At 49.7% G+C, this 24322-nt stretch overlaps 1 protein-coding gene across 2 annotated transcripts in view; it reads left to right on the top strand.

Annotated features, from left to right (window-relative positions):
• Positions 1–21997, top strand: part of BANF2 (BANF family member 2) — a 91294-nt gene extending 69297 nt beyond the window's left edge. Inside the window, exons 5-6 of one of the 2 annotated variants that reach the window (XR_009247422.1) lie at positions 21465–21536; positions 21797–21985. The gene's annotated coding sequence lies outside the window, so the exon portion shown is untranslated. Of the gene's footprint in view, positions 1–21464 lie in introns of both variants that reach the window. The other variant, XM_058679327.1, reaches the window with a different exon arrangement.
• The last annotated feature ends 2325 nt before the right edge of the window (positions 21998–24322 follow it).

Below are 24322 nucleotides of genomic sequence, written 5' to 3'. Positions count from 1 at the left end.
CGATCCAGCAATCCCACCACTGGGTGTGCATCCAAAAGAGCTGTCCTTGGTGGGTGGGAGAGACCTCTGCACTCGCAAGTTCATTGCCATAGTAATCACAGCAGCCAAGAGTCAGTCTCAGTAAGGAGACCTGGTACTCAATGGAAAGCTAATCCGCCTTTAAAAAGCAGACTGTGTTATCATTTGCGGCAACACAGATGAAACAGCATAAGCCAAGATCAGAAAGACACTTGCCAGGTGAGCTCCCAGAGATGTGGAGTCTCCTAAAGGCGCCTTGCAGAGCAGAGAGTAGAACAGTGGGTTGGGGAGCTGGGGAAGAGGATGCGGAAGGATTGACCCCGGTACATGACTGCATGTAGATTGGCGCACTACGCGTTAGTGACCATGGTTAGTCACTATATATTTTACACTTCAAAATTGCTGGATGAGTAGATACTCAATGTTTCCTCTCCAAAAACAAAATGGTGAGTAGGTGAAGTGGTGGTTATGTTAATTAGCTTGACTAAACCCTGTCACAATGTATACCCGTATCAAAATACCACATTGTACCCCATAAATATACACAATAACTGTCAGTTAAAAATAAAAAATATAGTGGGGAGGGGTTGGTGCTATGGTGCAGTGGACAAAGCTGCTGCCTGTGGCCCAGCATCCATATGGGTCCTGGTTTGAGTTCCGGCTGCTCCACTTCCAATCCAGCTTCCTGCTAATGTGCCTGGGTAAACAGCAGAGGATGGCTAGGTGCTTGGGACCCTATACCTGTGTGGGAGGCCTGAAAGAAGCTCCTGCTCCTCGCCTGGCCCTTCCCTGGCTGTTGCAACCATGTGGGGAGTGAATCAGCAGATGGAAGAGCCCCCTGTGATCCTCTCTCTCTCTCTCGCTCACTAACTCTGCTTTCAAGTAAATAAAATGCATATTTTAAAAGATTTATTTTTATTGGAAAGACAAATTTACAGAGAGAAGGAGAGACAGAGAAAGATCTTCCATCCACTGGTTCACTCCCCAAATGGCCACAATGGCTGGAAACTGAACCAATCCAAAGCCAGGAGCAAGGAGCTTCTTTCAGGTTTCCCACAGGAATGCAAGGGGCCCAAGTACTCGGGCCATCCTCTACTGCTTTTTCCAGGCCACAAGCAGAGAACTAGATGGGAAGTGGAGCAGCCAGAACATGAACTGACACCCATTCGGGATCCCAGCACTTGCAGGGAGAGGATTAACTAACTGAGCCATTGCACTGGGCCCAATAAAATGTATCTTTTTTAAAAAGTGTAAGGGGCCCAGCACAGTAGCCTAATGGCTCAATCCTTGCCTTGCATGCGCTGGGATCCCATATGGGAGGAGTCCTGGGTTGGAGATGGCCTAGGGAATACCCTGGGGTCTGTCTGCTTGCTTCAGGTTGGGTACAGAGTAGGGAGCTGTCATGGGAGGCGCTGCAGCCTGGGGCCTGTCCACAGACTCAAGCTCCTGGGCACACCTGGATTGTACTTCCCAAAGATACTGGACGTCACACCCACCTGTGGACAGGGGTCGGGGGCAGTGGATTTTAAAAGGTCCATAGTCCAGGGCTCGGCACTATAACCTAGTGCTAAAGTCTTCATCTTGCATGTGCCTGGATCCCAAATGTGCTTGGTTAATGTTCTGGCTGCTCCACTTCCCTTCCAGTTCCCTGCTTGTGGCCTGGAAAAGCAGCCGAGGCCCAAAACCTTGGAACCCTGCATCCGTATGGAAGACCCAAAAGAAGCTCCTGGCTCCTGGCTTTGGTTCGGCTCAGCTCCAGCCATTGGAGCCAGTTGAGATACGTGTCTCTCCTTCTCTCTGTAATTCTGACTTTCCAATTAAAAAAAAAAAACCACACAGTCTTAGGCCCCATCTGCACACTGCTTCCTCTGGGTGGGGCTGGGGCCTGGCAAACTGCATGGACTGTTTCTACTGGTTTGTGCAGTGTAAATCTAATCAACCACAGGTGAGAAATACCTTTTAGAAGCCAGTATCTGGGGCTGATGTTGTGGTACAGTGGGTTAAGCTGATGCTTGTGACACCAACCTCCCATATAAAATCCTAGCTGCCTAGAGTCTAGCTGCCTGCCAAGATGCCTAGGAAGGCAATGGAAGATGGCCCAAGACTTTGGGTCCCTGACACCCACCCACATGGGAGACCTAGATGGAGTTCCAGGCTTCTGGCTTATTCCTGGCACAGCCCTGCTTGTTGTGGCCATCTTGGGAGTGAAACAAAAGATGTAGGATCTGTCTCTCTCTAACTCTTCCTTTCAAATACATAAATAAGTATGTCTGTACCAAGTACGTACAGACTTGCCTGCTGTCACCCCGTATATAACACATAGCACTTACATTGTGTTGGTCTAGAGGATTTAAAGACACAGAGGGGTAATGGGATGTGTGTGAATGTGAATCCCACACACAAGGTCATGGAACAGGCCTGAGCCCTTGTGGATTTGGAGAAATCCTGGAACCAAACACCCCTGGGTACCAAGAAACAACCAGATATTTTAAAGTTCTGCAGTGATCCTGGAAGGCAGCTGCTTGGGAAACCATAGCTCTGGACTGGGGGTCAGCAAACTTTTTCAATAAAAAGTCAGTGGTAAGCAGGTTAGGCTTGGCAGGTTCACAACTGAGGCTGCAACCAGCCCCGTTTCATATCACGGTTGGTGCAAACCTGAATGAGCGCGATTGTGTTTCAGGAGGGTTTTCTAAACCTTGGCTTTCAAAGTAAAACTGATTTTGAAGGACTTTCTTATATTTTTGATGTTACATTAAAAAATTCCGACTTCCATGGAAGTTTTACATGTCAGGAGATATTGCTCTTTTGGGATTTTTGTTTCCAGTCAATGGAAATGTAAAAACCATCCTTAGCAGAGAGCAAGTGGCGGGTGGAGTTTGGCTCAAGGCCCGGTGTGCCAGTTCAGATCGATCCCTGGGCTAGTGTGAAGAGAGTAGGAACCAGTGCAGTGGTGCAACAGGTTAATCCTCTGCCCTATGTCAACAGCATCCCATACGGGCACCAGTTCGTATCCTAGCTGCTCCACTTAAAATCTAGCTTTCTGCCTTATAGCCTAGGAAACAGCACAGGATGGCCCAAGTCCTTGGGCTCCTACACCCCTGTGGGAGACCCGTAAGAGTCTCCTGGCTCCCAGGTTCAATCAGTTCAGCTCTGACTGTTGCAGCCATTTGCGGAGGGATCCAGTGGATGGAAGATCTCTATCTCTCCTTCTCTCTCTGTAAAATTTGTCTTTCGAATAAAAATAAATGAATCTTAAGAAAGAAAGAAAAAGAGAGAGGGGAAGGGAAAGAGGGAGGGAGGAAGGGAAAAAAGAGGAAGAAAAGAAATCAGAAAGTAGTGAGTACCCAGAAACTTGTTCAGCAATTTGACCTCAGCCCAGGTAGACATGTTGGTGAGTCTGCATGGGCCTGGAACTCCATCCAGGTCACCCCTGTGGGTGGCTGGGGCCCCAAGCAGTTTGGGCCATCTTCTGCTGCTATCCCAGGTGCATTAACAGAAAGCTGGACCAAATGTGGAACAGCTGGGACTCAAAACACACCCATTTGAGATGCTGGCACCCCTGGCAGCAGCTTACCCCTGCATGCCACAAAAGTGGTGCCCAAAACATATTTTTTATGCACACAAACAAAAAAAGACTAAATGGAATATGGCAATGTTCAGTTGCAATTCTCTGAGTGATCATTTTTCCTCTTTTGAAATTTGTCTGTTTCCCATATTTCCTTTAAGAAATATGTATGGATTTTATAATTGAGAGTTTTGAGGTTTTTTTTCATATGTAATGACTTTTTAAAAAATTCTCTAGAGAAGAAATTTTCCACTGGATACTTCTTCCCCGTGTCTTCCAGCCCCTCAGTCAGGAAGTGATCTCTAATGTTGAATCCAAGTCTGGAGAATTCGGAAAGAGGGAGAAGAATATTAAAACCACATGCTGTCCTCCTGATGGCAGAGCCGGGGTTTGTCCTTCTTTGTTATTTTTAACTTGAGGCCCATGGGTGGGGGCAGGATGCATTGACCGGAGAACAGCCCCCCACCTCCTCACCCCCCAAGGGAGCTGAGAGCTTCCCAGGCTGACCTCTCAGCCGTCCCTGTCACTCGGGAACTTCCAACAGGAATGTGGAAGAAAGTTCAGGGCAGCGGGCCCCCCTCAAGGCAAAACCACAGCCTGGAGCCTGGAAACTGTGAGCCGCAAAGGACCTGGGTTCAAATCCCAACTCTGCCACATTCTCTCCTAGGAAACTCAGGCAGTGGAGTTTGCTTGCCTCTGTTTCCTCCCCAGAAACTTGAGGGTTCAGGTGTCACCGAGGTTGAGGGAAGCGGCTCACCTGAGAGATCTTGATGTCACCAGACGCTGAACCTGCTGGCTCTGCCTGCCCAAGCTGGTGTCCACAGGCAGGCTCATCAGCCCAGGTGACTCTTTCCAAGTTGTATTCTAACCTGGAAAAGCTTGGAGTTGGAGGATAAACCATCTGAGGGCCTCTTCTGGGATTGCGGTCCTGAGTATGACACACATTGGAGCACATGTGTCACTCTCCATACACACCCGAGACCCATACACATCCCTGGCCCAGACCCAGCCCAGAGGAGGCGGCCCAACTTCCACATTTGCTTTGCTCAGTTCAGCGGGTACCTTTGGCTATGTGCAAATGAACTCCATTGAAATTTAAAGTTCAGTTCCTGGGTTGTCCTAACCACACATCTGGTGGAAGAGCCATCTGGGGTCTGCAATGTGTGAAGGCTGCATCTACGGGAAAGCAGATACCCCCTGCAGGGTGGATTGGGGCTGGGAACCCCTGTACGTAACAGGTCAGATTCTGCTTTGCTGGTGGCCTGTGGTGAAAAAGAAGTTAATCAAGAGATGGTCCTTTTGTTTTCTTTAAATGGAACTGTTTTAAGAAACTCTGGTTTCCACATGGTTCATGCTATTTACAGGATAGAAACAGAAAGGGCAGCTGTTCACAGTGAGGACCACTGGGAGCCATGCCTGGCATGGTTCTGTGGAGGCCAGAGACAGACTCAGGAATCCCCAGGCCCTACCGTGGTTCCGTGTCTCCGCCCAAACCCAGATGTCTTGGCAGGACCCCTCACGTGGGGCAGGGTGACTGTCCTCACAGGGTAGCTTTACCTGGAATGCAGATGGGTATGTACCAGGGTCCACAGGGACATGACAGTGGCCATCTTGCCCACTAGACGATCCTGACACTGGCCCCAAACCTACGGGAAAACAAAATCCATGGAAGCAGTCTCCATGTACCTTGAGCCAGGCATTGCCACCTGAAATGTCGCAGTGCTGAATCTGACCTGGGGAGGTGTCTGGAGAAAGTCTAGGGACCCTCTGATTGGCCATGGCCACATGTGTCCGAATTTGCCTTGGCAGGCTAAAATCCACCTGTGTTATACCCAAGACTAAACTTCTGTCTGAGCTTCCACAGCAAAAACAAATGAAAAGCAACTCCACAGCTCTGGAATTGTCTGCCTGTTTCATGGGTCTCATAGCCCCTTCTGCCTCTCATAGCCAGTTTTTTTATTATCATTTCATTTTTCTACTTTCTTTAAGTTTTCTTCAATTATTTGAAAGGCAGAGTACATAGAAAGGGAGACACAGAGAGAGTTCTTCCATCCATGGGTTTACATCGCAAATGGCCACAATGAGCTGATCCAAAGCCAGGAGCTCCCAGATGGGGCAGAAGCTCAAGCACTTGGAGCATCCTCCACAGATTTCCCAGATGCTTTAGCAGGGGCTGGATCAGAAGGGAAGCATCTTGGTCTCCATCCGGGCCCAGGTAGGATGCTAGCACAGCTGGCGGTGACTTTCCCCCATGATGTAGTGGCCAGGCCTTTCACCCGGGTTTTCTCTGAGCAAGCTTGTGCTGAGTTATAATAAACCTGCCTCCCCCAATTTAGATCCAGGCTTGTCAAGGGGGTGTTTCATGGTCTTCTGGTTTCCCAAGCCCTGGCACTGTTCAGATCTTACATGTGGTTTGCACCCTAGGTGCATAGGGGCTGCTGGCAGTGCCCACCCCATGCCACTTCAGGGAGGACCACTGTCCCCCAGCTGCTAGCACCTGCATCTGTCTCCCTGAGGCACGTCTCTGGCTTTCCATGCCACCTTCACTCACACACAATCATCTGCAAATGCTGCACAACTATATATATATCTATATATCTTAGATATCTATTGATATATATATAGTGCCTGAGGTTCAGCTGTGCTCCTGCAAAACCCTTACTTTCAGGGCACAACCCTAAACCCAAGTTCCAAGCCATTAACCTTAGCTTGGGTTCTGGATTGGGGTGTGTGTATGAGGGAGTGGGCACCTCAGCTTAAAGAAATTAAAAAATGTTCTACAATCAAATGTGCAATGAAGGCAAGGGTTGGTACGAGGCTGAGGCACCACTGAGGATGCCACATTCCCCATCAAAATGCCAATTCAATCTGGCTGCTCCATGATTCCCTTCTAGCTTCCTGCTAAGGTGCCCAAGAGGCAATGGATGACAGCCTGGAGTGGTTCTTACCTCTCAAATGAGAGACCAATATGGAGTTCCTGGCTCCTACCTTTCAAATAAAAGTCTTTTAAAAATATTAATTTTTTTTATTTGAAAGTCAGATTTACAGAGAAAAGGAGAAATAGAGGTCTTCTGTCCAATTATTCACTTTCCAAATGGCCACAATGGCCAGAGCTGAGCTGATCCAAAGCCGGGAGCCAAGAGTCTTCCACGTCTCCCACATGGGTGCAGGGTCCCTAGCACTTCGGTCATCTTCTGCTGCTTTCCCAGGCCATAGGCAGAGAGCTGGATCAGAAACAGAGCAGCAGGGACACAAACTGGTGCCCAAATGGGATACCAGTGCCACACGGTATAGAATTTGCCTGTTGAGCCACAGCACCAACCCCCAAATAAAAATCTTCAAAAATAAAGGATCACTGGCAGCATTTGGCATAGCAGGTAGTTCTTTAATTGACATGTCCACATCCTACATCAGAGCACCTGATTTGAGTCCCAGCTTTGCTTCTGACCCAACTTCTTGCTAATTACATCCTGGCAGGTGGTGGTGATGTCTCAAGTCCTTGGGTCCCTGCCACCCACGTGGGAAATCTGAGTTTCAGGTTCCTAGTTTGGCTGGTCCCAACTTTGGCTGTTATGAGCACTTGGGACATTAGCCAGCTGAAGGAGGATCTCTTTCCCTTCTCTCTGCTTTTCAAATCAGGTGAAAATAAAGTTTTCAAAGATGGGGTGAGGAGCAAGCATTTCCAAGTCCACAGAGAAAAGGAGCAGTTACTGCGTTATGGGGTGCAGCCAGTGATAACCAGCACCCATTGACAGTGGGCAAATGAAATTTGGCTGTGTCCCCTATCCTCTGTCCTGAAGGTAGATCCTAACAGCAATGGAATAGCAATTGCATCCTCAACCACTTCCCCCACATCCTAAATGAGCCAGGATATTGGAAGTCCAATTAGTCTAGGTGTTTTTAGCTATAAGCCTAGTTCCTGTTCCTGCTCATCCTAACCAGCATTAATCAACTCTTTGGCCCACAACACTTGAGTATTCGCTGCTGCCCACCTGTGACTCACCTGTCAACTGAGAGGGGAGGGTATTGTGTTGTGTGTAACCACGCCCCTCACAAGCCCCTTTAAAAGGCCCATGAAGCAGGGGTTCTCACTCTTTCTCTCCAGGTGCTTCTGTTACTCTGGCACCTCGACTCTTGGCTGACCCAGGACAGGTAATCCCCTGAGCATGGTCCCTGTGTGCTGCTTAGATGGGACAACGGTTATAATAATGTTGTTACTGGTTTGTGTGCTATCAGGAGTTCCAGGAGAGGTGAGGCCTAGCAGTAGTAGAATGTGGGCAAAGAAGCCAGGGAAAGGTGAATGTCTGCAGGTTTGTGAGTGTGTCCAGGTTCTTTGTGAGTGTGTCCAGGTTATTTGTTGCATGTCTCTTAGGATAACATACATTGTTGGGGAAGCTGGGACATAGGTCTTCAGCTTAATGGATGGACTTAAGGATGATGACCATTTGTTTCTTTTGGGATTATATTGGTTGGATTATGATTAGGTGGATTGCTGTATGGACTTGTAATTTGCTGTTGTGCTCTGTTGTCTTCAAGCTTGATTAATAAAGACTACTTAATAAACCTTAGACATGTCTGGTGTGATCTCGCTCGCACCCTGCAACAACTGCTTAATGAAGGAGGTTCACTGCTGCCTGTGAGGTTTGCAGCTGACCCGCAAGATTCACAGGCTTCTAGACACTCAAGTCAGCACTCACGTCTTGGAATAAAACCTTGTTTTTCCAAATAGCAGTCCTGGGATTGAGGGCAGCTAAAGAAGTGAGAGAGACGTACTTTCCTTTTAGGGCAACTGTTTAATGCTACTGATTGGTGTACTTAAGAACCATTAATGTGAGGGACCACACTGAGGGGTAGTGGATAAAACCACTTCCTGCAGTGTCAGTATCCGGCATGGACGTCAGTTTGTATCTCAGCTGCTGGGCTTCTGGCCCAGCTCCCTGCTAATGCACTTTGGAAAGCGACAGAAGAGGGCCCAAATCTTTGGGGCCTGGCACTCATGTGAGAGACCCCACTGAAGCTCCTGACCCCTGGCTTTGTCCTGGCCCAGTGCTGACTGTTGCAGACATGTGAGGAGTAAACCAGAGGATAAAAGCATTCTGTCTTGCGCACACATTCACTCTTTCTCAAATGAATACATAAATCTTTTTTTAAAGTTAACATTTAATTTTAAATTGTGTGTGTTTGATTAAGCATGTACAAAGCTACTTCAAAAACTTCATGAAAATGTAAAGATATGTTCCTTTTGGCACAAACAGATCTGGAAATCCACACATAATTTTTTCATAGTATGTATTTTCCATACACTTTTTTTTAGATGTATTTATTTGAAAGAGTGACAAAGAAATAGAGATGTTTCACCTGCTGATTCACTCCCCACATAGCCACAGCAGCTTACGGCTGGGCCAGGCTGCAGCCAGGATCTGATAACTCCATCCGAGTCATCCATGTGGATGGCTTTCCAGGTGCATTAGCAGGATGCTGCCCCAGGGGCAAAGTAGCCAAGACACAAACCAGGCACTCTGGCCTGGGATGCCCGCATTGCAAGCAGCGACTTAACCCACAGTGCCATAACCCTGGCTCTTCTCCGTGAACTTTCGAAAGACTCTGTGTAGACAGGATTTCAACATTTGGTGTGCCAAAAGAAAACCTGCGTCCCAATTCCACTTCCGTGAGCTTTTTACATTCCCCCACCCGTGTGTATACATATATACACTGATAACTACACACAGGCTTGTGCACATACACGCGTACATAAACATTTGTCAAGCAATGGGATAAGCTAAAGTCTACGTTGCTGACAGATCCACTTTGGGAACGTCGCAGAAGGAAACATTCTGCAGATGAGCAGAGCAGAGCCAAGCAGGCCTCCTTGGAGTCAGGACTGGAACCCCAGAAAACCTCCACACACATTCAGACACAGTTCACACTTTGCCAACTGGCAGAGGCTTTAGTCTAGTGTCTTGTTTCAGAAACCTTCTGTTTTGGGTAGGATGGTGACCCTTACCCCAAAACACAGGGTTGGAGGGGGAGTGAGTGTGGAGGGGGGAGTGAGTGTGGAGGGAGGATGCATGCAGGTGGGAAAGGAGCTGGGTCCTGCTGTGTTCTAGCTGTTATCCCAAGGCTTGCCTCCCCTCAGCCTCAATGTGAGGTCATCAGATCGCCTATGGATCCACCCCCCTAAGGCCAGTATTGAATCAAGCCTCCACCTTCAGCCCATTGCCCACTGACTGTGAGGACCGGACTTCCCACACGTGGCCTTCAAGAGCCATCAAGCTGCTATCAACAGCACCTGTTTCCACACAGGTGCCACATTCCATCCCAGTTCCCCAAAAGGCCAAAGCTGAGATCCCAGCCACACTCCCTGAGTGAAATCTCTGGGTGTCCCTTGGGGCTCCCCAGGATTTAACTGCATGGGAAGCTTTCCCCAAGCACCTTGATAGGTCCCAGAGGTGCCTGGGCAAGGCTGGGAAATGGGATGCCTGACTTCTCCCTGGAGGCCCTTGAATCCAGCAGCAGCCACAGGATTCTTCCCTCCTGGCTTCCCCCAGGGCCAGGAAGCAGGATCCTGCTGGCTGAGCCTAGATGGGAATTGCTCCCCAACCGTGGCTCATCTCCTCTGAAGTCACAGAGCCCCATTGGTCCCCCATCTATCAGATTGGCCCACTGCAGCCCCCGGGAATATCACATGGAAGAGCTGAGAACAAAGGCCTGTGCAGCAGGCTCACTGCCTCCCTCCCCTCCCTTCTCCAGCTCCTGCAAGGAGTCTGCACCCTGGCAACTCCCCGCCACACATTCCTTCCCGCCCAGACATGGTTTACCTCATGCTCTCAGAATTTCCTATTGAGACAGGGGAAAAAGTGATCTCAAGTCCATGTCAGGAAACCCAGTCTCCGGCCAGCGGGAGGCCACCGTCCCGGGATGGAGGATCCCAGCCACGTGGCTGGGAATGAGTCTGGGCTCCAGACCTACAGTTCCCCACCACCAGCAGCAACGACAAAACCAAACTCATTTTGAAAAGCATTCCCCCACTTCTGTCTCCCTTGGGTGCTTTCTTTAGAAGTTAAACCATCATCTTTTGAATTCTTTTCCTGATGGAAGGTTCTTTCTCAGAGATGCAGGCCCAGCAGCACAGGGTTACATGGACCAGGGTCCCAGCATCCTTTGCTGGCCAGCAGTAACACTCATGGCCCAGCAGTGTAGACTTGTCACAGCATCCGATGTTGGATGCAAGCTCTTGGGTCAGAGAAAGCTGCAGATGAGCCCCATTCGGGGTGGGTTCCTCTCCCCACTCCCACCCCTGAGCCACTAGTCTTGGCCTCCTCACTGGCTTTACATTAAGGGGCCAGTAGGGACCCTGAAGTCATTTCCTATCCCTCCAGGGTGACTCCGGAGCAGCTCAGTCCCACGGCTCCAGCAGCCTACCAGTGGGCCCCACCCTGCAGCCACTTTTACTTGGCCTGGATTGGAAATGACTTTGAGATCATCCAGTGCTGTTCCAGCACTCTTCAAGCCCTAGCATTTGCTTCTCCTCTTGGCCCAGCCATCCCTCATCATCTCCAGTCCCCACAGGCAAGAAGTTGAGGGCGATGCCATGTGGTAGGCCTGGCATCTGCCAGCTCTGGGCTCCAGTCCTAGCTCAGACACTATTCAGCTGTGCAGGCCAGCCCCCCAGACCAAGAGCTCAAGTGGTGGCCCATGTACCACATGTCTGTGCATTTAAATGTAATAACTCAGGCAAATGAGCTGTTGCTAAAACCTGCTCCAACTTCCGTATACATAATCCTGTCAGATCTGGGAGGCTGGCTTTGAACTCAGGATTCCAGAGCTCTGTGGTGTTCTGCTCCATAACATGGCAGCATCAAGAGAGCTCACACAGGGCCTACAGGCAGGTGCGTGAACACCAGCCTGAAGTCCTTCCCGGTGAGCTGCCCCTTGGCCACCTGTGCACCCACATGCTATAGTCCCGGGTGCCCTGGTACACACCTAGAGAGAAAACTCACTTGAGACCCAGGAGGAGGTTGCATGCTATTCAGGCAGCACGCACTCTCCAGCAGGGAACACACATTGCCTTATTGACATGACAAGCTGGGACAGTCCCACTCCACACTGTAGCAGAGGAGTCTCAAGTCAGGAAGTGGAAGCTGCCAGACTTTTGAGGTCTCAGTCCAAAAGCCAGAACACAGGACTTGGACTTCTGCCACTTTTCTACTGGCCACGTGTCCATAGAGCCTTGCTAAATTCAGAGAAAGAGGACCAAGATTCCATTTCACAGTGTAAAGACTTGCAAAGGCTATGTGACCATTTTTAATCCACCACACATCCGGGAAATAATATTAAAGATTAATTTATTTTTATTAGAAAGCAGATTTACAGAGATATGGAGAGACAGAAAGATCTATTCAATGGGTCACTCCCCAAATGTCCACAACAGCTGGAACTGAGCTGATCTGAAGCCAAAAGCTAGGAGCTTCTTACAGGTCTCCCACACGGTTGCAGGGTCCCAAGGCTTTGGGTCATGCTCAGCTGCTTTTCTAGACCATAGGCAGAGTGCTGGATGGGAAGTGGAGGAGCCAGAACACAAACTGGTGCCCATATAGGATGCTGGCACTTGGAGGTAGCAGATTACCCTATCATAACTTTTCAAACAAGGAAGGCACAAATTGGAGGCCACAGAGCTGAGGGGCCCTTTATGACAATGACATCCTACAATGGGAAAGGGTTTTGGGGGTGCCTTATGGTTAAGAGCCTCTCTCTTCTGACCATGACCCAAGTCCACCTATCATTTCAAATGATCCTGTCTCATGGGAGTCACCCCCATTGGCATTCCCGTGCATGTTAACAGCAGCTCCATGATCGGTGTGCAGATGGCACAAATGGGAGGTCTCTAGAAGGCTGCCTCAGCCGATTTCCCCGGTATAAATCCACCATGACCAATTCCAAAAGGCCGAAATGATTTTGTTTTGGAGTTAGAGAAACAGCACACAGCATCTGCTCTCGCCAGCTGCGGTGTGCTAGCTCAGGCACTCAGCAAACAGACCCCAAAGGCGAGAAATGAAGAGGCAGGTACAGTGAATGCTAAGCAAAAGTTGCAGGTCCGGGGTGGGGATTCTGATATGGCACTCTAAACCGGAGGGAGTCTTAGATTAGAAGCAAGAGAGTACAAGGGCTGTGGAAGGAGGGTGGGAGGCTGGTTCAGAGAGGAGGGGGCCCAGGAAAGAGCTGACTCTTGCCTGGAAACGAGATGGATTCCAGAGGGAGTTCAAAGTGAAGCTGAGCAGTTAATGCCGAATGTTGCAAGCAGCAGGAAACCAGCAAGATGAAGCAGGTAGCAGACATGTGGGGCGGTGTGTGGCCTAGAAGCAGGGTGAGCTTGGGAGGAGGAGACAGCTAACAGAAGAGGTTGGGGCTGTGGCTGGAACAGAAGAGGGAACAGACTCAATTGCTCAAGGGTCTTCACCAACCCAGAGGCTCCAAGCCTGGGCCTAGAGGTCATGGAAGGATGGGTAGCTCGCTGTGAATCAGAATTCTTCCAGAGAAATCTGAAACACTAATGGTGAATTCTTGGCAATGTCTGGGTTCTCTGGACAGAGACTGATCAGAAGTTGGGGGCCGGGGACTTGGCTGAAGCCTCCTCTCCAGTAAACAGGCCCCCCCTAAGGCTGCCACCTGGTGAGGTTTCAGGTCTCCCTCGGGGCCCCAGCCCCTCTGTGGGAAGGGAAATACCACAGTGGGGAAGGCATAGAGTAGGTTTGTGTCCCATTCTTTCACTTTGCCAAGTCCAGGCCAACTGAGGACACACTCATGAAAGAAAAAAGAGATTGTGCTATGGTGTCCACCCCAACAACCCAGATGATCCTGTCTCGGGTTCACCTATAAGGGCTCATTCCACATCAGCAGCCCACACACTGGTCAGAAGACAAAGTGACAGCCAGTGTTGTAGCCCAGTGAGCATGGAGTAAGCTCCATCCCGGACCAGAGCACCAGTTCAAGTCCTGGTTGTTCCACGTCCCATCCAGCTCCATGCTGATAACAAGGCAAGACAGCTCAGGCTCCTGACACCCACAGGAGACCCAGATGGCGTTCCTGGCACCAGCTTGGCTCAGCCATTTGGGGAGTGAACCAGCAGATATGCATAACTGCCTTTCACATAAATAAATCTTTAAAATAGCAAGAATAGGGGTGTGATTGTGGCAGGTTATTCCTATGCTTGCAGCACCAGCATCCCATTTGGGTGCTGGTTCGAGTCCTGGTTGCTCTCTGCTTATGGCCTGGGAAAGCAGCGGAAGGTGACCCAAGTAGTTGGGCCCCTACATCCACATGGGAGACCTAGAAGGGGCTCCTGATTCCAGGCTTCATCCTAGCCCAGCCCTGACTATTTCAGCCATTTGGGGAGTTAACACGCAGATGAAAGTCTCTCTTCTACAACTCTGCCTTTCAAATAAATGTTTTTAAAGAGTTGGGGCTTGGTGCGGTGGCCTAGTGGCTAATGTCCTCATCTTGCACACACCAGGATTTCATATGGGTGCTGGTTAGAATTCCAGCATCCCTGCTTCCCATACAGCTCCCTGTTTGTGGCCTGGGAAAGCAGCTGAGCATGGGCCAAAGCCTTGGCACCCTACACCCATGTGGGAGGCACGGAAGAGGCTCCAGGCTCCTGGCTTTGAATCAGCTCAGCTCTGACCATCATGGCCACTTGCTAAGTGAAACAAGAAGGAAAACCTGCCTCTCTGCCTCTGCTCCTCTCTGTGTATCTGACTTTCCAGTAAAAATAAATAAATTAAAAAAGAAGAATTTCAAAAATGATAATTTAGTTCAACGCTCTTAGCTGCTGTATTCTGAAAGTCTACAACCAGGTAACACTTGGCTTCATAAGATAAAATAATGGTCTTGATGATCTAAGCAGAAAACATCTGGTTTGTAGACAGAGAAGGGCTGGAAAAAGCCAAAAACAAAGCCCCCAGAACAGATGTCAGACTTAGATTAGCTGCAGGTCTGAACACCTAGATTTCACCTCAGCTCAGTCATTAGTTCAGCGTGTGACCTTGGGTAGGTATTTAACGCTCAGACCTTGACTCTTAGGAACAGAAACTGGGCCTGGTAGCTCCTCCCCATGGGATGAAGAAGACTTCCAGGAAGAGAAGCGCTGTGGACTTTGCACTTAGTAGGAGATTGGGAGTGATGGGCAGGGGTCACATTCCTGCTCAAGCAAAGCGTTAATCTGATCCTGAGCCAAAACCCTCCTGGAAGGACACGCCTTCCAACAATGGGTGTAGGAGCCCAGGAAGGCAGAAAGATAGGCGAGCAAGTGAAACAAGTGAAGTGAGGGTGAGGTATGACGGCATCAGCCGTGGGTTGCAGAGGGAGCTCCAGCAGGGGCCACTCCAGGGACCCCTGGGGAACACAAACATACTTGTGCATCAGCTCACAGCTGCGAGTCACTGCCCACACCTGAATTCTTTTTGATTATTTTAAAAGATCTTTTTTCTTATTATTATTAGAAAAGCAGATTTACAGGGAGAAGGAGAAACAGATCTTTCATTCTCTGTTCACTCCTCAATGGCTGCAGTGGCCAGAGCTGAGCTGATCAGAAGCCAACAGCCAAGTGTCAGGAGCTTTTCTCGGGTCTCCCACGTGGGTACAGGGTCCCAAGGCTTTGGGCTGTCCTCTTCTTCTCTCCCAGGCCATTGGCAGGGAGGTGGATTAGAAGCGGAGCAGCTGGGACATGAACTGGCACATCTTAGGAATCCCGGCAGTTGCTTCTTTCTGTTAGTTCACTCCACACATGGCTGCAATGGCCTGGGGCTGTGCAGGTGGAACCCAGGGTCCTGGCTCCATCCAGGTCTCCCAAGCCCTTGGGTTGTCTTCTCTGCTTTCCTGGGTACTTAGCATGGGGCTGGATTAGAAGCTGAGCAAGTTGAGACTTGAACTGGGCCCCCAACATGGGGTACCAGCCATTGCAGGTGTTAGCTTAACTCACTATGCCACAAAGCTGGCTCCAGAAACATATTTCATAGCCAAAAGTCAAATAAAAATCTTAGGATAGTGACATAAACACTCTGAGAAAGTCACTGCTACTTCTACTCCTTCATTTAACAATCTCTTGCTGAACTCCTGCTGTGGGCCAGACACTGTGCTGGGTATGGGGATGCAGGGAATGAAAGACCCAGCTCAGTCAACCAGGCCTACGTCAGGTTTGTAGTGAATTCCATTGGGCACAACTCCCTCCCAACCTCTGGCCCTGTCCGCTTTGAGACAAAATCTCACCTTGCCCCAGAAGCCAGACTCTTGGGCTACCTGGAGGCCCTTCCTAAAAGAAAAGCGACAGATCTACGTGCTGATCCCTCCCAGCATCAAATGCATGGTTATTTGGGGATGTAAGTTAGAAATCCAGTTCCCTCACCTTGTCTTTAGCTTCTCTCCAGAGGTTACCCCAGCTTCAGATCTCTCGCAGTCCCACTCCCATCCTCACTGGGACAACATGGCAGTTCACTTTGCCCTCCTGCACCCGAGAGCACTCCCCTATCCACGCCCCTACCCCTCGCAGTCATCTCGGAGCTCGCATCCCAAGAACATGAGTCCCAACGGGGAAGAAATGCGACAATTAAAGTGGGATGATAATTCAAAGTGGGTCATTCACCCAGTTGTGGACGGGGTGTGGCAGGTTCACCTGAACTTTCACTGCCCTGAGTCGAAAGTCCTACGGAGAGGGCGTGGCTTCGGGACTCAGGAGTGCTTTTGGTGCAGAAGGCAGGCTCCAGTGGAGCAAGAGAACCTGGTAAGAGACGTGTCAAAACGTAGCCATGGGAACACAGGCCAGGCCGTTCCTCACCCTCCCCACACCTCTGACTTCGCCAGGCTCCCCATTGGACAAACCAGGGTCCCAAGAAACAACTTGGCTGTTGCACCATACACCTGCCCCTGTCTTTTTCTCTTTCCATTTCTGCCTCTCTGGAGTGCACAGTGGTTCTCAACCTGACTAATATTAGAGTTCCCTGCGCAGGCCAATCTCCAAGGGTTTAAGTGTGAAGGATCTGGGGCAGGAAGCAGGCAACTCCCTCGGTGACTCTCTCCAGAAATATTTGCTGAAAACCTACTAGGTGTCAGGCAATGTGCTTGGTGCCCAAATTGCAGGCAGTGCCTCTTTCCTGGCACAAGGGGAGGGAACAGGGTGTGCCAAGAGGGGCTTCCTGGGTGGGGCTGGGGATCCTGCAAAGTTGATCAGGCCAACCAGCAAGAACAATCCAGAGAGAGAGAGAGTGAGCAAGCAGCATGTTTGGGGGTCTGGGAGGTGGGAGTGCAGAGGTTGCAATGCCGGGGTCTCTCCAGGCAGAGTGGAACAGTGTGAGGCTGGGAGTAGGCCAGGCCTGAGCACAAGACCTTGTGGGCCAGGTAAGGTGCTTACGTGCACCACCCCTCATCCCGCACAAGCATTTTCCAGAGATTCTAAGTGAGAGGCACATCACATACAGCTGCCCACTGAACAGTTCAGTTAGACAGTTGGGAGCCAGTGTATGCTGCATTGCCTAGCGTCACCTTCAGAAGGAGATACAGAAACTGCAAGAAGGGTTTGCTGACCCCCGGAGGGACCTGCGGCACCTGCTGGGGCTGGGGAAAAAGGCAGATTATTCAGTAATTACATTGTGTACTTCCTGGATTGTGTTTCATGCCAGTGTTAACAGGTATGCAAAAATAGAATGGAGCAAAGGTTCTGATTGATCCTGACCACAACAAAAGGCCAAAGCACTGGAGCTTGAATCTCTTCCTGAGGAATCATCGGTCAAATGTAATCCTGCAAATCAAACGGCCTGAGATGTCAGGAAAGATAAAGGCAGCCCAGCAAAGATGCCAGGTGACTGAGCTGAAGGGAAATGATATAAAACAAATGACAAAGTCTGGGACCCGCATTGTGGCACAGCAATTTAAGCTGCCACTGTGACACTGGCCTCCCAGATGGCTGCTGGTTCAAGTCCCAATTGATCCACTTCTTTTTTTTTTTTTTAAGATTTGTTCATTTTTATTGGAAAGGCAGATATACAGAGAGGAGGAGAGATAGAGAGGAAGATCTTCCATCCGATGGTTTACTCCCCAAGTGAGCGCAATGGCTGGAGCTGAGCCAATCTGAAGCCAGGAGCCAGGAGCTCTTCCAGGTCTCCCACGCGGGTGCAGTGTCCCAAGGCTTTGGGCCATCCTCTACTGCTTTCCCAGGTCATAAGCAAGGAGCTGGGTGGGAAGCAGGGCCGCCGGGATTAGAACCGGTGCCCACATAGGATCCTATCGTGCTGGGTCCCAATTGCTCCACTTCTGAGCAAGCTTCCTGCTAATGCGACTGGAAAACTGTGGCTGATGACCCAAGTATTTGGGTCTATGACACCTACATGAAGAACTGGAGTGTTCCAGGCACCTGGCTTCAGCTTGGCCAAACTCCAGCTGCTATAGCTATTTGGGAGAGTGAACCAGAGAGGGAAGATCTGTCTGTCTCTTCTCCTTCTTCTTCTTCTTCTTTTTTAAGATTTATTTATTTTTATTGCAAAGTGAGATATACAGAGAGAAGGAGAGACAGAGAGAAAGATCTTCCACCCGGTGATTCACTCCCCAAGTGACCACAATGGCAGTGCTGTGCTGAGCCAAAGCCAGCAGCCAGGAACTTCTTCCAGGTCTCCCACACGAGTGCAAGGTTCCAAGCCTTTGGGCCATCCTCAAATGCTTTGCCAGGCCACTAGCAGGGAGTTGGATGGGAAATGGAGCTGCCAGGATTAGAACCGGTGCCCATATGGGACCCCGGCGCTTTCAAGGCGAGGACTTAGACCACTAGGTCATCGCGCTGGGCCCTCTCTGCTTCTCTTTATAAGTCAAATGAAAATATACATTAAAAAAATAAATGCCTTTAAAACAAGTATTTTGTGGGAAAATGTTTATGGTCATAAGGAGATCATGCAGGGACAGAATAGTGGGGCAAAATACTAAGAAAAAGAAAAAATCAAAGGAAAGGGGTGAAAAGTCAAAACAGAAGGGACAGGGGAAGGAGGAAAGAAGGAGAGAGAAGATAAAAATGATTCCTGATATTTTTCTGGCTAGCGGAGAGGCAGCAAATGTAAGTGCCGCCTAGAGGTGAGGAAAGCCACGCTCCTTGGGGCAACTTGTGCGAACAGAGAAAGGAACAGGGCATGGAAATAAGCATTGGTCCACGAGGTGGCAGCGGGCAGGGCTGAGCCGCATGGACATCCAAAGGCCGCCACCTTCTTCGAGGAGTTCCCGATGAGGACACCTTGAGGGCGGCATCCAGCCACTCTTCCTCCTGGATAAGCAGCAGAAGATAGCCCAAGTTCTGTGGCCCCTGCACCAATATGGGAGACCAGGAAGAAGCTCCTGGCTCCTAGCCATCAGACCAGCCCAATTTTGGCCCTTGCAGCCATTTGGGAAGTAAGCTAGCACATGGAAAGTTCTCTCTCTCTCTCTCTCTGCCTTTCAAATAAACAAATCTTTAAAAATCTTTTTAAAAAATCATAAAAACACAGTGACTCAATTTTTACGAAATGATAAAGGATTCATCACATTTGATGGAAATGGATGTAAAATGACTTTTTGAAAGGCAGTTATTGGGGACAAGGAGAAGAAAAGAGAAGGAAATCTTCCATCTGCTCATTCACTCCCCAAATGACTGAAATAGCTGGGGTTAGGCCAGACCAAAACCAGGAAGCTGTAACTCCATTCTCATCCCCCATAATGGTGCCACGGGCTCAGGTACTGGGTCATCTTCTGATGCTTTTTCAAGTAGTTTGGTTTCAAGTGGTTTGGAAGTAGAGCAACTAGAGCTCAAACAGGTGCCTATATGGGACACTGCAACACTGGCCCCAAAAATGACTTTTAAATAGAGAAGACTATTGGCAATACTTGCATTAAAATTAAAAAGTTATAAGTATTTAAATTTTTTTACTTTATTTATTCAAAAGACAGAGGGAGAGATAGGTGGAAGGGAGAGAGAGAAAAAAGAGAGATCTAGCTTCTGATTCACTCCCCAGATGGTAACAACGGCCAGGGTTGGACCAGGCCAAAGCCAGGAATCAGGAGTCAGGAGCTTCATCCAGGTCTCCTACATGGATGGCAGGGGTCCAAGCCCTTGGGCAACTACCATTGCCTCCCAGGTGGCTTAGCAGTGAGCTAGGTTGGAAGTAGAGCAGCCGATATTCAAACTGATGCTCTGATACAAATGTCACTGACACTGTACCACCACACCAACCCCTGTAATGCCTGTTGCCCACCAATCACTTTTAGCCCTAAGAGCAGCAAAAGACTTGGTAGTGCTGTACATTGCTGTGGACATAGAGAAATAAACACTCACATGGACTTGGGCAGTATCCACTTCTAGGGTACTATCCGACAGGTGCAGGGACACACCTGCCCATCTACTTGGAAAGCTTCCTGAGAGAAATGCCAGCCAAATGCCCAGCAGCAAGATAGTGGCTGAACACGTGCACAATTGGACAAGGGGCACTGTAAAGCATTTGTAATGAAGAAGCAGTTTATGTGCTGATATTATAGGATTGTCCCAACACATTAGCTGTGCACACACACATACACAGAGCTGTCTCTACCCCCTTCCTCCACCCACTGCAGATGCCCAAATCCACAGATGCTCAATTCCCTTATGTAGAATATTATCGTGTTTGCATATAGTCCAGGCCTGCCCTCCCCATATTGTAAATCATCTCTAGGTTACTTAGCATATGGAATACAGTGTAAATGCTGTGTACATAGTTGTTACAGTGACTTGTTTTGCGCGTAACACCAAGGAGGAAAGTCTACACATATGCTGTACAGTTGCTTTTTTTTTTAGTATCTGCAGTTGGTTGATTTTTTGGATGTGGAATGTGTATGTATGCTAGCATTGTGTGTGTGTGAACCAGCATTTTGTGTGTTCTAGCAAACTGTGTACGACATAGCACACCATGTGCATATGTACTAGCAAATGATCTGTATGTATAGCTAGCATGCCACGTGTGTTTGTACACTAGCATGCTGTGTGGGCTTGCATAGATTAGCACCTTGTGTGAGTGCAGGTGTTTGCATAAAATCCCTTTGAGAGATGCCCAAGGCAGTGGCTGCCTCTGGACAGGGGATAAGGAGATACGCACACACATTGCCTATTTTGAAATAATACTTCTACAGCTGTTACACTTGAGTAGGTCGGCAGTGACTTCCCCAAGGTGAAGTTCAGTCCCTCAAGCCAGACACCAACGACCCAGGGGACCTCCAACATGGCTGAGGCCTGGCGAAAGTCCATCTTGGCCCATTGGTGGCTTCATCAGAGCCATGGGCACTCCTGGGTGGCAAAGCCTGTGTCCTGTGAGTGGACTTCACGAGGCTGGACAGGCAGGAGAGTTGGTAGTAATGGGGGGTGGGGACAGCAGTGCTCATCCTGAGCCAGGAGCCAGGGGCTTCCGGGAAAGGGAGGAGGAAGGGGCAGGGCTGGGGCCAGGCTGGAGGCCAGGATGTGGTTAGGGGTGGAGAACGACCTGAGAGGACTGGGACCATGCAAGCCGGAGGTGCTGGCCAGCAAGAAGCAGCCCCAGCTCCGCCCCCAGCCACTACACACACACACACACACACACACACACACACACACACACACACACACACACACACACGATGGCTGGCTGGGTGTGCTGGCCTCTGCCCAGCCAAGCCACACAATCCCAGGGACACTTCTACCCCGCCGCCCCCAGCCCTAGAAACAAAACGTCCTGGAGACATGGATCAAGATGGACCCGGACTGCTGTGCCCTGTAATCCCACCAGTATCTCAAAGTCTCAGCTCTCCCCTCTATAAATCAGTTTGTTGTTCTTTTTAGAAATGTTTAACCCACTTTTTTTTTTTTTGGCAGAGTCCAGAAAAAAGGACTTTTTCCAGGACTCAGTCAAAGACATTGGCTCAGCCGGCTCGGTCGGGAAGACTGGTTTGGATGAGAATTAGAGAGCTGTGGAAACTGCAGTGGGCGGGGAGGGGTAGGCAGGGACGACCCCAGGTCTCCCCACCCCCACGGGAAGTAGGGCTGAGCAAAGCATGGGTGCAGACAGCACTGCAGCTCCTGAACTGCCTGCCTTCCCAGCTGCCCATCAGCCTCTGAGGCTGGTCTGCCTTGTTGACCAGTTGCCTAGTCCAGGGTTATTTTCTCCTAAGTGTCTCATTGCCTGTTTTGCTTTTTTGCGTCCTCAGCACCATCAACACACACACCCTCCGTGCTCCTAAGTCTGTCTGTGGAGTATAGACGGGGAATGGAGCCAGCTGCTGTGGATCCGAGTGACTCCCCAGTGCTCCCCTGCTGGCTTCTCCCCAGCCCTGGCAAGCTACAGGGAGGGGAACGCTCCTGGGAAGACGTCTCTGGGTTCTGTCTCCGGGTGGAGGGCAAGTATCACCCAGCTGCTTTTGCCCCGTTGGGGAGGGGGCTTCAGATCTGGCCCAGCCCTCGCCCGGACCCTGCATCCCAGTCCCCATGGCATCTGCTCTCTCCTTCCTCCCACCGTGTGTTGATTTGCTGCCAAACCATTTCTCTCCCCGCTGCAAACTTTTGTTGGGAAAGAGATGAAATCAGCGTTTGGAGAGCTAGAAGGGGAAAAACAGCTGCTTTTAACCCAAAGGGTTGGGGGGAAGGGAACAGAGCAGCTGGACTGTGGTAGAGTAGCAGGAGGAGTCAAACCACAGGCCTAGCCAGGGGCCTGGGTCGTATTTTTTTTTTTAAGTGTGTACATTTATCTAAGATGTTTACTTGCTTTTGTTTATTTGAAAGGACAGACACAGAGCAAGATGTTCTATCGTGCACTCAAACCAGGATCCAGGAATTCCATCACGGTCTCCCACGTGGGTGGCAGGGACCCACCCACCTGAAACACCCCCTCTTTGCCGCCCCCCCCAGAGTGCACATCAGTAGGGAAATGGACTCAAATACAAGCGCTCCAGTATGGGATCCGGCTGAACCAAGTGACATCCAATCCACCATGCCAGATGCCAACCCCTGAGCTGGGCTCAGGGTGGTTGTTTTAAAAATAAAATTTTATGGGGCCCGGCACGGTAGCCTAGTGGCTGATGTCCTTGTCATGCATGTGCCAGGATCCCATACGGGTGCCAGTTCCTGTCCCAGCTGTTCTACTTCCCTTCCAGCTCCCTGCTGGTGGTCTGAGAAAGCAGTAGAGGACGGCTCAAAGTCTTGGGACCCTGCACCTGCATGGAAGACCCAGAAGAAGCTCCTGGCTCCTGGCTTCAGATAGACTCAGCTCCACCCGTTGAGGAGTGAATCAGCAGATGGAAGATCTTTCTCTGTGTATCTCCTCCTATAAATCTGACTTTCCAATAAAAATAAATAAATCTTTAAAACATTATGTATTTGAAAGATGAAGTGACAGAGAGAAAGGAAGAGAAAAGAGAGATATTTCATCAGCTGGTTCACTCCCCAAATGGCCACGACAATCAGAGTAGGTGCCCCAGTACTGGGGTCACTGCCTTCCCAGGTGCATTGGCCGGCAGCTGCATCAGAAGCAGGGCAGCTCAGATTCGAACCTGTGCTCTAATATGAAACAATGGCCTCACAGGTGGCTGCTTACCAGGCTGTGCCACAAGGCTGGCCCCCGAACTGTGTTCTTGACACAGACACATCTCTTATTCCCTTTCATTATCCCAAGCGATGCACTTTTCTCCCTCCACTTTACAAATGTGACATCAAGAGAATATTCGTCTCTCCTCTCAGCTACCCTGTAAGAAAAATGATAGCCCATGGTTTGGGGGGACTTAATAGAGAGTGATGGGAACTATGGATTCGGGGATACCAGACAAATCTAGTCAGGTTGGGTGGACTCCGGCTTCCCTCAGCTGCAGCCACATGGACACAGGGGCCTCTGATAAGAAGTCCAATTCTTCTAGAGGGAGCAGAGACTGGGTTTTTGTACAAAACTCACCCAAAACTTAAACAGTGGTCACTCTTGCAAAAAAAAAAAAAAATCTTTAGGGCCTTGCGCAGCTGACACGGCATAAGCTAAGCAAAACATCTCATGGTAGAATGAGGGCTGAGGGCTGCAAGTGGACCCTTTATCCCAGCCTGAAGTGGGCCCTGTTGGTCCTCCAACCCATGCCGTGAATCCCTTTTGGCCAATTATGTGTCTCTGAACCTTCCCCACCTATCCCTAAGTGGCAGGTAATTTGTCTTCCCACATTGTGCACCTGGTATTCTTCCTTGGAGGGTTTGCCGCTGGGGCCACTGTGCCTGGTGAGGCAGAGAGCCCCAAGAGCCTAGAAACTCACACTCTCGTCCCTCACCTACACTCCTTGGCAAGTGACTAATGGGCACAAGAATCTGAAGGTCCAGCTTGGGACTGGTGACACGGCTTTGTGGACTGACCTTCGACCTGCAGCAGCAGTTCAAATCCTGGCTGCTCCACTTCCAATCCAGCTCCCTGCTTATGGCTTGGGAAGCAGTTAAAGGATGGCGCTTGGGGTCCTTGGGCTCCTGCACCCACATGGGAGACCTGGAGACGGCTCCTAGTGCCTGGCTTCGTGGATAATTTCATCAACTCTGTTACAAAGATATGTTGACCTTTTCAAAATCTATTTTCAAAGTCAGTTGAGCTTTTGAAATGTTAACTCATGTAAAAGTCAAAATTCCTAGGTATTTTTTTAAGATTTATTTTATTTTTATTGGAAAGTTAGATATACAGAGAGGAGGAAAGACAGAGAGGAAGATCTTCTGTTCAT

Source organism: Ochotona princeps, chromosome 22 (assembly GCF_030435755.1).
Source record: "Ochotona princeps isolate mOchPri1 chromosome 22, mOchPri1.hap1, whole genome shotgun sequence".
In the NCBI taxonomy this organism is placed as follows: domain Eukaryota; kingdom Metazoa; phylum Chordata; class Mammalia; order Lagomorpha; family Ochotonidae; genus Ochotona; species Ochotona princeps.
Note: the sequence above shows the minus strand (reverse complement) of the source record. Positions and strands in the feature narration are given on the sequence as shown.